General features: G+C 55.9%; 1 long non-coding RNA gene across 4 annotated transcripts in view; it reads right to left on the bottom strand.

Annotated features, from left to right (window-relative positions):
- The window catches only part of LOC101691570, a 156,885-nt gene extending 142,546 nt beyond the window's left edge, over positions 1–14,339 (bottom strand). For all 4 annotated transcript variants that reach the window (XR_001178869.2, XR_001178867.2, XR_001178870.2 and 1 more), the window contains exon 1: positions 13,793–14,339. This is a non-coding gene — a long non-coding RNA (uncharacterized LOC101691570). The remainder of the gene's footprint in view (positions 1–13,792) is intronic.
- Between the last annotated feature and the right edge of the window lie 368 nt (positions 14,340–14,707).

Genomic DNA, 14,707 nt, shown 5'->3' with positions numbered 1-14,707 from the left:
GCTGAGCGCTCCGAAGGCATGGGGTAGAGAGACCCCAACCAATGCCCTGCTTCGCGTCCCAGCACCAAGGCGCAGGTTTCCAGCCAGTGTCGGGTAAAGGGAGCGAGGAGCTGCCGGAGGTCATGGACAAAACCCAAACCAAAGCCAGGCCAGAAGGGGAGGGCCTGGGAGCCCCGTCCTTCTGCTGTGACCCTGGTACCCTCAGCACCCCCCCACACCTGCCCTTTAGCTGTGCTGGGCCCTCCTGTGGGGCAGCAGGCGGAGGCTCCAGGCTCAGACACAGCAGGGCTGGAAACCCAAGCTCTCCACTGCTTGGTGACGGGAGGCCAGCACGTTCCCTCTCTGGGCCTTCACTCCAGGTCTGCTCAGCACTCAGTAGGTGCTCAACTAACAAGACCCGCATTCAGATGACCAATCACAGAAATTTCTGGTTTACGTGACAGCGCGAAAACCTCTCCACACTTAACAAAGGCTACACCTGAGTTACAGCAAGTGCCACATGTGGGGGCTGGGGGTGCCCACAGACCCTGAGATGATGGGACGTGTACGCACACACACACACACTCTCACGGCTGGGGCCTGACCCACCAAGTGCTCGAGTGCTGTCCTATCCAAACATGCTGAAGAAAGAAACCAGGGATTCCTCCTGGCAAACCAAGACTGACTCCCCCCGAAGAGCTTCTCGGGGACCTGGAGGGGTGAGCCGAGGTGGTTCTGGCCGAGTTAGAGCCCCCTGCCCCCTGCTGAGATTTCCCCTACAGATAAACTGATAAGATAATGGCCCACAAGGCTCTCCCCGACCAGCGCCCCCACAGACCCCTCCTCTGTTTGCTCAGACCCCCGCTCTCCAGCACAAAGTCTCCACTGGTCTCCCCGCAGCGGTGAAAATAAAGGAGGTTTTGTCCTCCTTCCGCGGGTCTGAGCGAGTTTATCTGACGCTGCAGCCGGCTTTGTAAGCTGAGTATCCCAGGATAAACGCTCCCTTAAGAGTCGCTTGGCTTGGGACAGAGGGACCCTCTCCAGAGGAGAATGGGGCGCTTGTTCCGATGGTCTTTTAATATGGGGGGCGGGGTGTCCCGGAGGACAGGCCTCCAACAGACTCTCACAGAAGGGTCTCTGTCCCCAGGCTACAATGGAAGGAATTCTTAAAGACACAGATGCAGAAAGGGGGGAATGCTTCCCCCCCCCCCAGGAGGAGGGGAGGGAGGTTAGGGCGGGAAGGAGAGGGGGCGTGGTGAGGACGAGTCCCTCCCAGAACAGTTCAGGTTCTAACCAGGCATCTCTGCCTTGAGGGCACCAGAAATGCCCTCAGAGCGGGCCCCGCGGCAGAGCAGAATTCTGGTGGCTTCTGGTGGCCGGGCTGTGTTTGCTGGAGCCGGATCTGCCTCCCAGAGCCAAGCCAGGAACCACCAGCACGCAGAAAAGAATCGCATTTTGACCCACACGAAGGGCCCTCATTCCCTTGGAGGCACTTTGACTCCCAAGGTTCCCTGTGGAAAGCGGGGGAGAGGCAGGACACCCCCGAGTCTTTCCATAAATCAAATTCTCTCCGGCCGCCAGGGAGCGAGGGTAACTGACTCCTCTCCTTGCTTATCTCGGTACAAGGTCACCGTAACTTCCTTCTGAACACATCCCAAACGATCACAACTGATATTTTATAAAGGCGGCCCCACCAGACGGCTGTGCGTTTGGATTTCATTCCTGTTCAATGGAGAACTTCCCCCAGGAAGCTGAGAGGTACCACAGAAAGAGCGGGGAGGGATGCGTCCACCCAGAACACTCCGGCGCTTCTTGCTGCCCACCTCGCTCGGGGCCCTCTGCCGAAAACAGTAGGGGAACAATAAAGAGACCCCCCTCCACGCCGAAATGAATCAAAGAGCCATGGACTGTGCTCTAAGGGAGCAGGGAGGAAGCCGCGGCCCCAAGATGCAGCAGAACCTTCCCAAAGCCACAAGGCAAATGAGGAGACTCAGACTTGGGCAAAACCAGGGCTCTCAGCTGAGCCGCCAATTCTAGGCACAAGGGATAGAAGCACGCAATGCCTAGGGCCACTTGGAGCAAAGACCAGTAACACCTTCCAGAAAGGGAAGATGTGTCGCCGTCTTCCCAGCGCACCGGGATGAACCAGGCAGAGTCCACAGGCCCTGCACCCACAGTCACACACCGCAACAAGACGGCAGGGTGGCGTGGGCCTTCGACCTGTCGTCTCCCCACGTATATACCGTTTCTACTGGAGCTGCCACCAGGCCAGGTGCCATGAGGCTCATTTCTGATTGCACCGAATTAGAAAAATCCACGTCTGCGAACCAATCCCTGCAGTATAGCGTAGACTGTTAACACCACAGAAACGCAGACAAGGGGAAGACTGGATAAGAGGAAAAACAGAGAGTGAGCACCCGTTGGTGAGTTTAAGGATAGCCTGAGCAGCCACTGGCCAGGATTAGTGCATTCTAGGTCCCTTCCACCTGTCAGTGTCACTGACTAAGCCCTGGGACAGCAGGGGAAGGAGATGAGGACACGCCCCCTTAGGAAAGGTTGTAGCTATAGGTCACAGGGAAGAGTGGGTTGAGACAAGCCCACTGCAGACCCCCAGAAGAAAGACCACCAAGGGCACCTCATGGCCCTGTCCCCAACCCCCTGCTGCCGTCCATCCTCTCGGACCAACAGGGTTCCTGGGGCTAGTGGGTCCCCAGAGTTGCCTGCACGCTAGAGTACGTCTGGCCCTTTCACATGGGTCACCACTCAAGCCAATGGAAGCCCCGACCTGGGCTTTCCAAATTCTAGCTTGCAGCCCAGGTTCATCACCTCTGAGAAGAAACCCCAAAGGGAACAACCACTTGACTAGGAGGTGGAAATTTTCATCCCCAGCTAAATCCGGTGACATCGGAGTAGAGACAACTACAGCCCAAGCAGAGAGAACCATGGGGTGCATCCATTTCTGTAACACTGACACAGGTTTTAAGCCAAGAAGGGGCAAGAAAAGGAGGAAGAAGAATCCAAGATTCATTCGGTCTGATCTGCAAACCAGACACAGCCTGACTGCCACCCCACCCGACCCCAAGGCTTCACAAAGTTTCCCTCTCCACCTGCCCAATCACGTCAGTTAACACGTTCTTTGAGCAAAGGACAGAGTGCATGGTGGCAAACGGAAGTGCAGCCCAGATAGGGCAAGGATTTCTCCGCTGCCCTTAACCTATGTGGAGGCGATGTTGGTACAGCCCAGGACAAACTCTGTCCAATTTCCAAGCAGAACATCAGAAAGGCAGACCTCGCTACAAGGTGTGGTCCAAAAGCTCAGCTCAACTTTGAGCTCGAGTCAAGTGCACACAACACTGTCCCAGTAACAGAAAGTTACACCCCCTTCGACCCAGCATTGCCATCAAACGCCTTGATCGTGGGCCAGCCTACTTCCCTGTCCCGCTCAAACAGGTGCACCCAACCTTATGAGGTTCCTCTACCAAGAAGGCTAGACCTCCCCAGGATCATCCCTCTAAATGCCAATGACCACAAGAGATAGAAAAAGCGCCAGGAGTCCAACTGGGGACACCATGGACTGAGCATCCCTCCCGCGATGTCAAAAACAAGAGGACAGATGATGTTGACGCGTGCCCGGGATACAAGCCTCTCCCCGCGAACAGAGTCAGGACACTACTACAGGGAAACATCATAGTTTCAAAACGAAATAGGGCTGCCTCTGCATCCCGACTCCAGGCTTGCCAGCCTTCTCCGTCTCCCAGCCCGATTTTACATCTGCAGAGAGGAAGGGGCAGATAGCAAGAGAGAAGACGTAGACCTCGGAGAGCGGCCTGGATCCCGGGGAGCAGTGACTGACAGGTCCTCATCGGGAAACTCCAGGAGATGAATCTTCCCATGAATCTGGGGTAAACTTTTCTGACACTGACTTCACTGGGAAGGGAGAAGGAAACACTGGTTTAAACTCGCCCGTTGGGTACCTCGGGAGCAAGAGGTAAAGGATGGCCAAAGCCGTGGAGAAGTCATCAAGTCTATGTGCGACTTTCAGCACTCTCCGAAAGAGGCTGGGGGTGCACGCGGGGACCAGAAGCTAGGGGGATGCAGTCATGTGCCGACCCAGGGGCAGGTCAAGGTCCGGGGTGGGCGGTCTTTGAACAAGGGAGCCCTGGGAGCCTCAGCTTCCTCGTCTAGTAAATGCGGCAACACTAAATGCAGCAGCTGGCACAGGTCGTAGGGCGTCTACCACGTCAACGCAGGATGATCACCCCTCTCCTCCTCCACGGCAACCCCCGCCCCGTTCCTACAGAGGCTACCGACATTCCGGCTGCAGAGCAGAAATCATCTATCACCATGACAATGAACGTTTTCCTCGCGATGGCAAATGAGGACAGCCGGGAGCACCTGCCAGGGCAGCGTGGCTGCCTTTAAGAGCTCACACGACCTAGGAGCATGGGTCAGTGCCCCCCCAAACAAAGCCCACCTGTGTAACGTGTGGACCAAGCAGGCAGGGAGGGCCCCCAGCCGGAGTTCAGCAGCCCAGGGAGCAGAGCCATCTCTCTAACTCAGAGCCCCCAGGACCCAGGGCACAAGCCAGAACGTGTGTGTGTGTGTGTGTGTGTGTGTGTGTGTGTGTGTGAACACCATCTAAACAAGGCATCTAAAAAAGTCCACACGGGCGGCTGCTCCAGGACACGCCTTCTGTTGGATCTACCTGGATGCCTGCTCTCCTGCCTGGGCTACAAACACAGGAGTTCAGTGAGAAGTCTCCGCAAACCCATCAGCCCCGTCTCCCATCGCTGGGCTTTTCACACCGGAATAGGACCCCATCTGCCTCTGCGAGCAGACCGGGAGTAACACCATTAGTCTGGAGGCACGCTCCATCAGGGGAAGGGTTTTCCTTCTATTTTGAGGAAATCTCAGGGGAGAGCTGCCATCGCAAGCACCAAGTTGCTACTCCAGTGACAAGTCTTTCATGCAGTAAGTGAGAACCAGCCTGGGGCAACCCCCGGCAAGGCTGGACTTGGAGATCCGAGAGCCGAATCCCCGGCTCCCTGATGGGGCAAGATGATGTCCCGTGGGGGGGGGGGGAAGACTCCCGGATCAGAGACTCAGAGGGGGAAAGAACTGGTAAGGTTTGTGACCTGTCACTGAGCATTACTGTACCCCTACAGCTCCTAGGTCCCAGCTAGACCACGGGAATCACAACTGTTTCCCTGCCCACCATTCACTCTGGTGGACTATCCAGTAGTCCAGTCCATTCATAGCAAATATCTGATGTTTCTCTGCATCCCGCCCTGCTCCTAAGGCCTTACTTTTTCCATCCACGCATCCGGGTGGTTCTGGGAAGGGAGGCTGCCTCCACCCATCCATGAGCTGTGAGGCACGTGACCTCAGGACAGTCAAACGCTGCTTCCCACCTACTGGCCCCACAGACGGATCCAGGACTGAGCTCCCGCAGGGTCTGCCTTCCTGACAGCTGAGACAAAAAGCATTCTCCTGTTCGGGCTCTGCAAATACTTGTGCCCTTCCTGCTTCTACCGGGAAATTAAAATACAAGAACAAAAAGCACTGGAGAAAATCACCCCAAATCACCCAAAAGCACAACTCCTAGACTTCCCAAGCAAATGAACACCCCAGAAGTTGGGGATTTAAGCCAGTTAGAAGTGGGTTCTCGGTCCCTTGCAACCAAAAGCATCCAACCTAGACACAGGCTCTTCTTTTATGGATGAGGACAGGAGCCCCCAAGGGGCCCAGTGACTTGCACAATGTCATACAGAGGCTGGTGACCAGGCCAGGATGCGACCCCAGTGTTGGGCATGTGCCAGGACCTGAGTCTGAACCTCGGCTCCATCCTTCAAAGCTCTGGCTCCTTCCAGATACCCCTTAAAGTCTCTCAGCCTCTGACATCAGAGCCACCCACCCACGGCCAGCCTCGAAGGCTGAAGGACCAGCCTCGGACCCCCTGCTCCCAGCCTGTGCCAGGTTGGCGTCCCTCTCCTTCCCGACATAACTGTGTCACACTGGTTGGCGGACCATGTCTGTTGAACCCTTACCCAGGGAGGCAGAAGGAACAGGGCGAGGTCCTAGTGTAGGAGACCGGGGATATCAAATGGCCATTCTGACCGCAAACCACGGTCACGTTCACACAGCCATGTTCCGCAAATCGGTGCCCTACAGATGCCAGAAGGACAAGGTCAGAGAGAAAGAATCTGGAAAAGAGGAAAGGCGTCTGTTCCAATACAAGGGGCGGGGGGTGGTTGGATTAAAACAGGTGGGCTGGAAGTGAACAGGAACACAGTTCCAGGAAAGGAGAACCCCCGTGGTTAGGCTGGAATTCAAAACCCAGACCATCTCAGCTCTTTGGTTAACCACAGCCCTGGTTTCTACTTAAGAAATTTAATTAAAAACCCAAATATCTAAATTTCCCACCCGGCTTGCCAGCGGCCACAGATTCCCTTAGATTCAGAAAAGCCTCCCCCAGGGTGACTATGGCCACGAGACGCGTCTTGTGCGAAGTCAGAGGAGAAAGGGTCACAGGTAGGGGCTGGGGTGGACAGATGTCCTGGGCAGGGACCTCCTCCCTTCCCCTCCCAGAGAGCAGAAAGCCTCCTCGGGCTCGGGGCCATCCTGCCCTGTCACCCCTACCCAGGAAGAAGAGCTTTGTTTCGTGCTGCTTCGTTTTAAAAGTAAAAAGAGACGTCAGAATGACATCAGTCGAAATGCACTAGAACCACGGTCATGATGGCTCCTGGGAGGGAAGGCCCCTTTCCTTCTGCCGCGTGGGGGAAGGCGCAGAGGCTGGGAGACGGAAAGCTGTGGAGCAGCCACAATCGGTCCCCAGGCCAAGAAGACCGCTTACTGCAAACACCTAACCCCCCACCCAGCCAAGCCTGGACTGCAAACACCTAACCCCCCACCCCGCCAAGCCTGGACTGCAAACACCTAACCCCCCACCCCGCCAAGCCTGGACACGCACTTGGGATGCCCGATGCCCAAAAAGGTGAGTGTGAGCTTTGGGGGCTCACACAGGGCTTCACGAAGAAAACCCGAGGAGGGAGCTGGGCCTCCTGACCCAGCCGCTAACCGGGGCTCTCCATGGGAGCCGGGACAGAACTCTGACACGGCACTGCTGTGCTCAAAAGGGTATTTCTTAAGCTATATGGCTGTGCGGAAAAGAATTCCATAGAAAAGGAATTAAATTTTTCACACACACACACAGCCAGAAAACTGCATATATGAAGTCTGAACATATAAAGAGGGTCCCCCTGGAGTTCTCTCCAATGGCGATGCCAATCTCCACCTTCCCGACCCTCACCCCCAACCCTTCCCACCCCTTCCACAACACTCACCGTTCACAGCGTCTGCTAGGTTAGGAGTCGGGGACTGGTCCTTCTGGGTCCAGTCTCTACCTGCCTCCTATCACTCACCTGTGCCTTGACAGCCTCTTCTGCAAAATGGGGATAACACCTGGTTAGGTCGCCAGGTCGAGGGGGGTACCCGATGGGATAATGGACACAAAATCACTTGAATAACACCAGGGCAAAGCACCAGGGCAAAGCAGCAGGACCCAAAGAACTCACTAGATCACCAAACCATTTAAGGTACGAAGCAGACCCAGGGTTGAGCGCGGCTCAGGAAAACGCCGCTGCTCCTTGTTTCCCTGGGCACTTAACTCCCAGGGAGGAATCTTCCTCCAAGAGAAAAGGAGAGCCACAGACATCCCAAGTGTAGATCCTGGCAGGAAACAAGCTAACCACCCTGGTCTATCTGCCTTTAAAATTAAAGTGCCACTTCACACTCAATGAGATGGCTATTACCGAAAACAGAAACAAACATGTTGGCCGGGGTGCTGGGAAGCTGGAGCACGTCCGCCTCGCTGGTGGGAGTGTAAAATTCTGCAGCTGCTGTAGAAAAACAGTCTGGTGGCTCCTCAAAAAAAAAAAAAAAGGAGAGAAAAAAATCACACATGAGATGACCCTGTGGTCCAGCCATGCCACTTCTGGGCATGTGCACAGAAGTGCTGAGAGCAGGGACACGAACAAATATTTGCACACCCAAGTTCATGCAGCGTGAGTCACAGTGGCCAAGAGGTAGAAGCCACCCAGATGTCCATCCGCGGACAGATGAATAAACAAAATATGGTCTCCACGCACCACAGGAAGCGATTCAGCCTTAAAATGTAAAGAAAGCCTGACACGGTTACAACCCGGAGGACAGGATGCTCGGTGACATGAGGCAGACACTGCGACTGCGCTTCCACGAGGTCCCGTCCATAGAGACAAGAGAGCAGAATGGCGGTCGCCAGGGACGGAGGGAGGGGGACAGGGAGTTAGTGTGGGACAGGTGCAGAGTTTTAGCCGGGGGCGCTGATGAAGGTCCGGAGAGGGATGGTGGCCGGACGGATGGACGGTGCGGCTGTCATTAACCGCGCATGTGAGAAATGGTTACCCTGGGAAAATTGGCCGCCGTCACAAAAGGTGAAAATTTTTAAAATCAGCCCAGTGAAGAAAGTACAGCTTCCAAGACAGCTGTCCCTTAGAGCTCCTGAGGTCTTCACCCACAGGCTGTGCCTAAAGGCCAGCCTGTCAGAGACTTTCCCTTGCACACTAACGCAGGGCAGAAGCTTCCCCCCCAGAGGCAGCAAAATCAAGCCAGCTTCCGGCCAAGCCTCCAGCCCCAGCAGAGCGCAAGGGGCAGCAGCAGCGCCAGAGAAAGCATCCAGCAGGCACTCAGCACTTGCAGAGGTTACGAGAGAGGGAGCGTGCTGGTAAGTGACACGTGTCTACGGCGAGGGATCGCAACAGTCCGCCGGCGGCTCAGCAGGCAGGTGCTGACGAGGCCAGCGCAGCCTGGCCAGCCTGGTCTGGGAACAGGGGAGATGGTCTGTCCTGCCCGGTCCCACTCGGGCGTCTCCAGCCAGTCCAAGGAAAGCACAGACGGTTCTAAGGTGAGATGAACGGAAAGGGGTCTGAAAATCACTACACCCAGATCCTCATGAGGGGCATTTGCCAAATGACAGTGGGGCTTGGAGGATTCATCGACCCGAGGGGAGAGGCTGAAGGTCTGACTCATTTCTGGAGACCCAGAACTTTTATCATCTGTCCCCCTGCAGCCACTGCTCTCTTAACCAACTCAAAAAGCACCTGGTTTCAAGACTTCTGTGTGAAAACCTGTACCAACAAACCAAAGGCGGGAGGAGGCGATGATTCACACCACAAAAAGAATGCTTCCACAGAAACTAGCCTTTTCAGCATTCCTCCGCTCAGATGCTACCTCCAGGCTTTCGTACGTCATGTGATCACCCGAGATCGGTTTTGTGAAGACCTTTTCTCCAGGGGCAAACCTAGTCTGCAAGGCATACGATTTTGAACGGGGCATCCTCAGCCGATGACATGGGTCAAAGCGAGGACATTCGTCCAGGACCATTCCCTTCCTGACACAGACGAGCTGGGTGCTGGGTGCGTCTCCCATGTGAAGAAGGGTAGGCTACCGGCCACGGAGGACCCCAGCCGACTCCAGGGTGACAGTGGACATGGCCTAAGATGACAATGTCCATAAAGAGAAGTAGCAGCAGTCTACTTGGGCACGACAAACAAAACCAGAAGCCTGCCTATCGTGGGTATCTTCTTCCAGCTCCTGGGGAGCTCACAAACCCAAGGAGGGGCGATCCTGTGGACCGAATTTATTCCCAAAGCCCAGGACTGCTGATCCTTTATCATTCACCCAAACACAGCCATTTCTGTCCTCACCAAGTACAAGGGATACCTGATTGCAAGCCTCAGATTTCAAAACGTGTACCAACAAACAGAGCAAGTACACGTGGGGGCCCAGACCAGGTGGAGGTAAGCCTGGAAGGCTTCCTGGAGGAGAAAAAAGAAAGCAGCTTCAGCAGGGAAAAGGCTCAATGCGGGCTTTTGCTGGCCAAGAAGTCAGTCCACTCCCTGATTCCTGAAGTGTCCATCTGTACAGGAATGGCCTGGGGAGCCTGTTAAAAATGCAGGCCTCTGAGCACTCCCCTGCCCCTATGCATGAGATGGGGGGAGGGGCACAATGGCAGCTGAGACACTCATTTTTAACAAGTTCCCCAAGCAATCCATTCTTGTGCAAACCACAACTTGAGGGACTGGTGGGGCAGCTCACAGTGGAGAGTCTGAGCCGGGCCCACGTTGAGCGGAGCCGGGAAGAACAGAGGTTCCTGAGAAGGTAGGGCCCACAAGGAGTCACTGAGGAGTGGGACAAAGCAGGTGCAGACACAAGAAGCTGGTCCAGAACTAGGGTCCCACCTGCCTGCCAGGCTCCTTGCTGGCACTGCTTGGTGACAGAGAACATGACCTCTGCCACAGGGGCCGGAGAAGGGCCTCTGTCTTGGGCTTCCTCCAAGGCGAACTCAGGCATTGGCTTATGCAAAGACCCTGGGGCCAGCCTTCCTCTGGGTCAGCCAGCTGCTTCCAAAAGCCCCTCAGGGTGGCTCTCCTCACCACTCTCGGGAGAAACTGGTCCCCTAAAGAGAAGGGGGATCACTTTCTGGCCCCTGGTGGCTTGACAATACCTAAAACCCGGTCCGAGGGAAGAGCAGAACCCTTTGTTCCTTTACATGTGCCAAGATAACCAGGAAACACAGGCTCTGGTGGGTCTGCACGCTTAGCCGCCCAGCACACCTGCTACTCGGGCCGCCGTGAGTCACCCACACAGGCACTGCGCGCTGGACTTGTCAGCCACGGAGTCGGTTTCTTGGCGGATCGCTCTCACGCACACCGGATGTCATCACTCCACCTACCCCTTGGAAGACGTGTCAGGACAGATCAGGCCATAACCCCATTTTTACTAAACGACTCACTCCCCGGGGAGGTGTCGGGGGAAGGAAGGAGGGGGACACAGTGAGGATCCTGCCATTCCCGGGGTCCGGGCTCCTCTCCCCTCCAGACCCTGATGGGTCTCAGCTGCGCTGCTGGCCCTAACTCGGGAGGGACAAGGGGCAAGTTAACCTGGGGACGAAAGTGGAAGAAGGTTCGATTTAAAACCTCTGGAGTAAAGACACTCTGCTGCGATGAATAAGGCCTAGTGTTCTCCCGGACGGCACGGCGTCCATAGTGAACAATACTGCATTGTACACTTAAACATTTGCTAAGAGGGAAGATCTTCTGGTAAGTGTTCTTATCAACAAAATAATAATGATGATAAAGAGGGTGGGAGGAAACTTTGGGAGGCAAAGCCTGTTTATGGCCCAGACTGTGGTAAAGGTCTCACGGTGCCCACTTACTACCAAGCTCGCCAAGTCATATAACATTAAATTTGTCCAACTTTGTGTATGTCAGTCACACCTCAATTTTTTATAAGACAGAATTTTCTGCAGTGCAAGATTCTGAATTGGAGGCACCTGGGTGGCTCAGGTCATGATCCCAGAGTCCTGGGATCAAGCCCCGTATCTGCCTCCCTGCTCAGCGGGGAGCCTGCTTCTCCCTCTCCCACTCCCTCTGCTTGTGTGCCCTCTCTCGCTGTGTCTCTCTCTGTGTCAAATAATAGATAAAGTCTTTAAAAATATATATATTCTGAATTAGATTCTGAACCAGAAAAAAGATATATTAGTGGGACAACTGGAGAAATGTGTTAAGGCCAGAAGATAAGTTCAAAGTATTCTGTCGATATTAATCCCCTGGCTTTGCCCAGCACACTGAGGCTGTGTAAGATGTTACCATTTAGGGAAGCTGGGTGAAGGGTATAGGGGAACTCCATGTACTATTTTTGTGACTTTCCTGTAAATCTAGATTTCCATCAAAATCAAAAGTGAATTCTCTTTCCAAAAAAGGGGGGCAGCATTTTTAATCCAACTGCTGACTAAATCTTCCCCTGAGGCCTTGCTAAAATAATCTACACCGTACTCCGGACACAGACTTAAAGTGACTCTCACACCAATACTGGCTTCGGGAAAACGGAAATGAACACAACACTGCATTAGCCCAGCAAGCATCTTCCCCGTGTCTACTGATTTCAGCTCCCAGCTGGGGCAGTAAGTAATGGATACATGGGGCTCTCTCCCTCCCAGCCAATCTTGGAAATGTCCACCCAGAGGGGCCCTCTTTTCAGTCCAGACGTGACTCTGACTTAAAGCAAAGAGAGTGATTTCTGGGAATTTTCCAAAGGAAATAGCCCAAAAAGTGGACAAAATGTATAGGTGCAAAAAAGCTCACCAATGCACTACTTCTCAAGGTAATCTAGAAATACCTTAGCGTCCAACAAGAGGGGAACTGTCAGGTTAGGGTCTGGTTTGGGCAGAGGAATACGATCATTACTTGGAGATTGTTCAAGTAAAACTGAGAGGAAAAATACAGTATCCAAAGCTGTATACATTGCAGGGTTTCAGCAGTGACGAAATGTATCAGAGAGCCGGCACCACTCAGAACTGGCTATTTTTTTCCCTGCCTTTTTGCTTTTTTATGGTTTTCTAAAGAAGAGATAGAATGTGTGAATTACTTTTAAAATCCAGTGAGATGCAGAGGTGGAGCAGCGGGTCAACCCTGGGACAGTTTAAGAGCTCCTCTGTGCCGGGGGAGGCTGGCAGGGGGAGAGGTTGGGGAACGGCCACAGGAAAAAGTGCTGTGCCCACCTGAGCATTTCCAGGGACCTGGATGTGGCCAGAGGCACGGGCTGGGGTGGGGGGTGGGCAGGGGACATGCTACCTTTTCTCTTCCTGTGGTGCCTGGCTCTCCTGCCTACCCCAGGCAGGTGCTCACTGGAGGCATGGTGCCCTGAGAACATCCCCAGGGAGACCCTTCACAGCTTCCAGAAGTTGTCTGTGCAGGATGGGCTTTTGGGCAGGAAATAGGTCATCACCAACAAGCTGCCAATAGGGTTGTGGGGAAGGAAGGGAATCCCGCATCTGGGAAAGCATCTCCAGGAAGCCATCTTCCAGCAGGCGTTGGGGGAGGGAGGCGGGGGATTTCTGGAGTTGAGGACAAGCGGCAAGGAGGGAGAAGGTAACGGGGATCCCGGTTTATCTGCACATCAAGACCACTAGCTCAGTCATTCACTCAACAAACACTTGTTCAGGGCCTACTCAGTGACAGGCATGGAGTCGCTCCCCAAGAGCGCCAACACAAAAGGACAAGGAAAGGACAAAGCTACGGATACAGAAGCGGTTTGCTTTTAGTTCAGGGAGCAAGACCAAGCCCCCTTCCCACGCTGGCCTTGAACGCCTTCCATTAACAGACTGCTGGGGCGGGGGATCAGGTAGAGGCGCGGTGGCCGCAGTGGACAGAAATCCTTCCATCTCCACCCCTCAGAAAGCCTTGTCCACACCACCACCGGTGGCCCTGCCGCACAGCCGCTCCCCCAAAGCCGGCCAGGCTACAGGGACGTCCAGAAACGCCCCAGCCCCCACCCCCACGGTGAGAGGCGCGGTGCCCCAGCCACATTCTGGGTCGCCCCGGAGCAGAGACCTGGAGCTCGCCAAGGCGGCACCGCTCCCGAAGTAACGGGCCAGGAGAGCCACAAGGGCAGAGGTAAGGGCAAGGGGCCTTTTCCCCGCGGAGGGTCTGTCCCACGGGGCAGCCTGCGGCTTGGCGGCGTCGGGGGCCGGACAGCGCTGACCCGGAACGCCCGGGAGGAACGCTGACCACCGCGACCAGGGCCAAACGGCTCCGCCCGGAGGCAGAGGGATGGCCAAATGCCCTCTGCGGAGATGTCAATACAAGAACAGAAAATTCAATCCAAACCCGAGACCTTCAGGGAGCGTCGCGACGGAGGACGGGGGTGGAGGGGTGGGGGTGGGGGAGGCGAGTCAACTCGAACCTCCTCCCTGGAATCCTGCCGGGAAACTTACCTCCAGGTAAGCGACCCGACCGCTACAGGTAGAATGAATCGATCCAAGCATGGAGACGAGGTCGTGGGTCTTCTGAGCCCGGCTGACACACACCAAGTAATCCACGTTAGGGGTCCGGAGCCCTTCCCCACTTTCCATCCAAGGCCAAAGCGCCGGCAGCCCCGGGCTCTGCGCTCAGGCCCCGCGGAGATGACGGGACCTCGCCGCGGGGGTTCCCAATTGCCAGCATCCCCACCCCGACCTGGGGGGTGGGGGGCGGCGAGCGCACCCCGCCTCCTGGCGCTCCACGGCACCCGGCACGAACACAGCTCCTCGTCTTTCTTCGCTGAGCATCGCCCGCGCGAGCCCTGGGATCCCCGGGGGGATCCTCCGTGCCAAGCCCGGGAAAGCGCCCAGGGCAGTTCCGCGCTCGGCCGCGGGGCCGCGAACCCCGGGCGCCGTAGGGGTGGGCGCCGCGGGTGAGGAGTGCCGGAGGGAGAAGTGCGGGGCCGCGGGAGCCCGCCGTGTCCGCCGCTTCCTCCGGGGTCCTGCAGTCCCCGCCGCTCCCGCGCTGCCTCCGCGCTCTGCAGGCGGCCGGGCCATTCTGGCCTTATATACCGGCCGGACGGAGGCGGGGCGGGGCGGTGTGGGCGGGGCGATGTGGGCGGGGCGTGGGGTGGGGGCAACCAGGGGGCCGCACTGCTTCCTGGGAGGTGTAGTTCCCTCCGCCTAGTCACAGCAGATGCAGAACCGCTGTAGGAAAGGTTGGGGTCCGCCCCAAACAGCTGTGCTCCCTCGCGGGTTTCTCCGTCAACTCCGTTAGGATAAATGCCGCCCGGGATGACAAACCTTGGGAGCCCTGGAGTCAGACAAGCCCAGCAAGGTCGCAGTCCCAGCCTGACCCCGAGTTATCACGTGTTTTCCGTTATCACCTCG

Source organism: Mustela putorius, unplaced genomic scaffold (genome assembly GCF_011764305.1).
Source record: "Mustela putorius furo isolate JIRA1106 unplaced genomic scaffold, ASM1176430v1.1 tig00000873_pilon_pilon_pilon, whole genome shotgun sequence".
NCBI lineage: Eukaryota > Metazoa > Chordata > Mammalia > Carnivora > Mustelidae > Mustela > Mustela putorius.
Note: the sequence above shows the minus strand (reverse complement) of the source record. Positions and strands in the feature narration are given on the sequence as shown.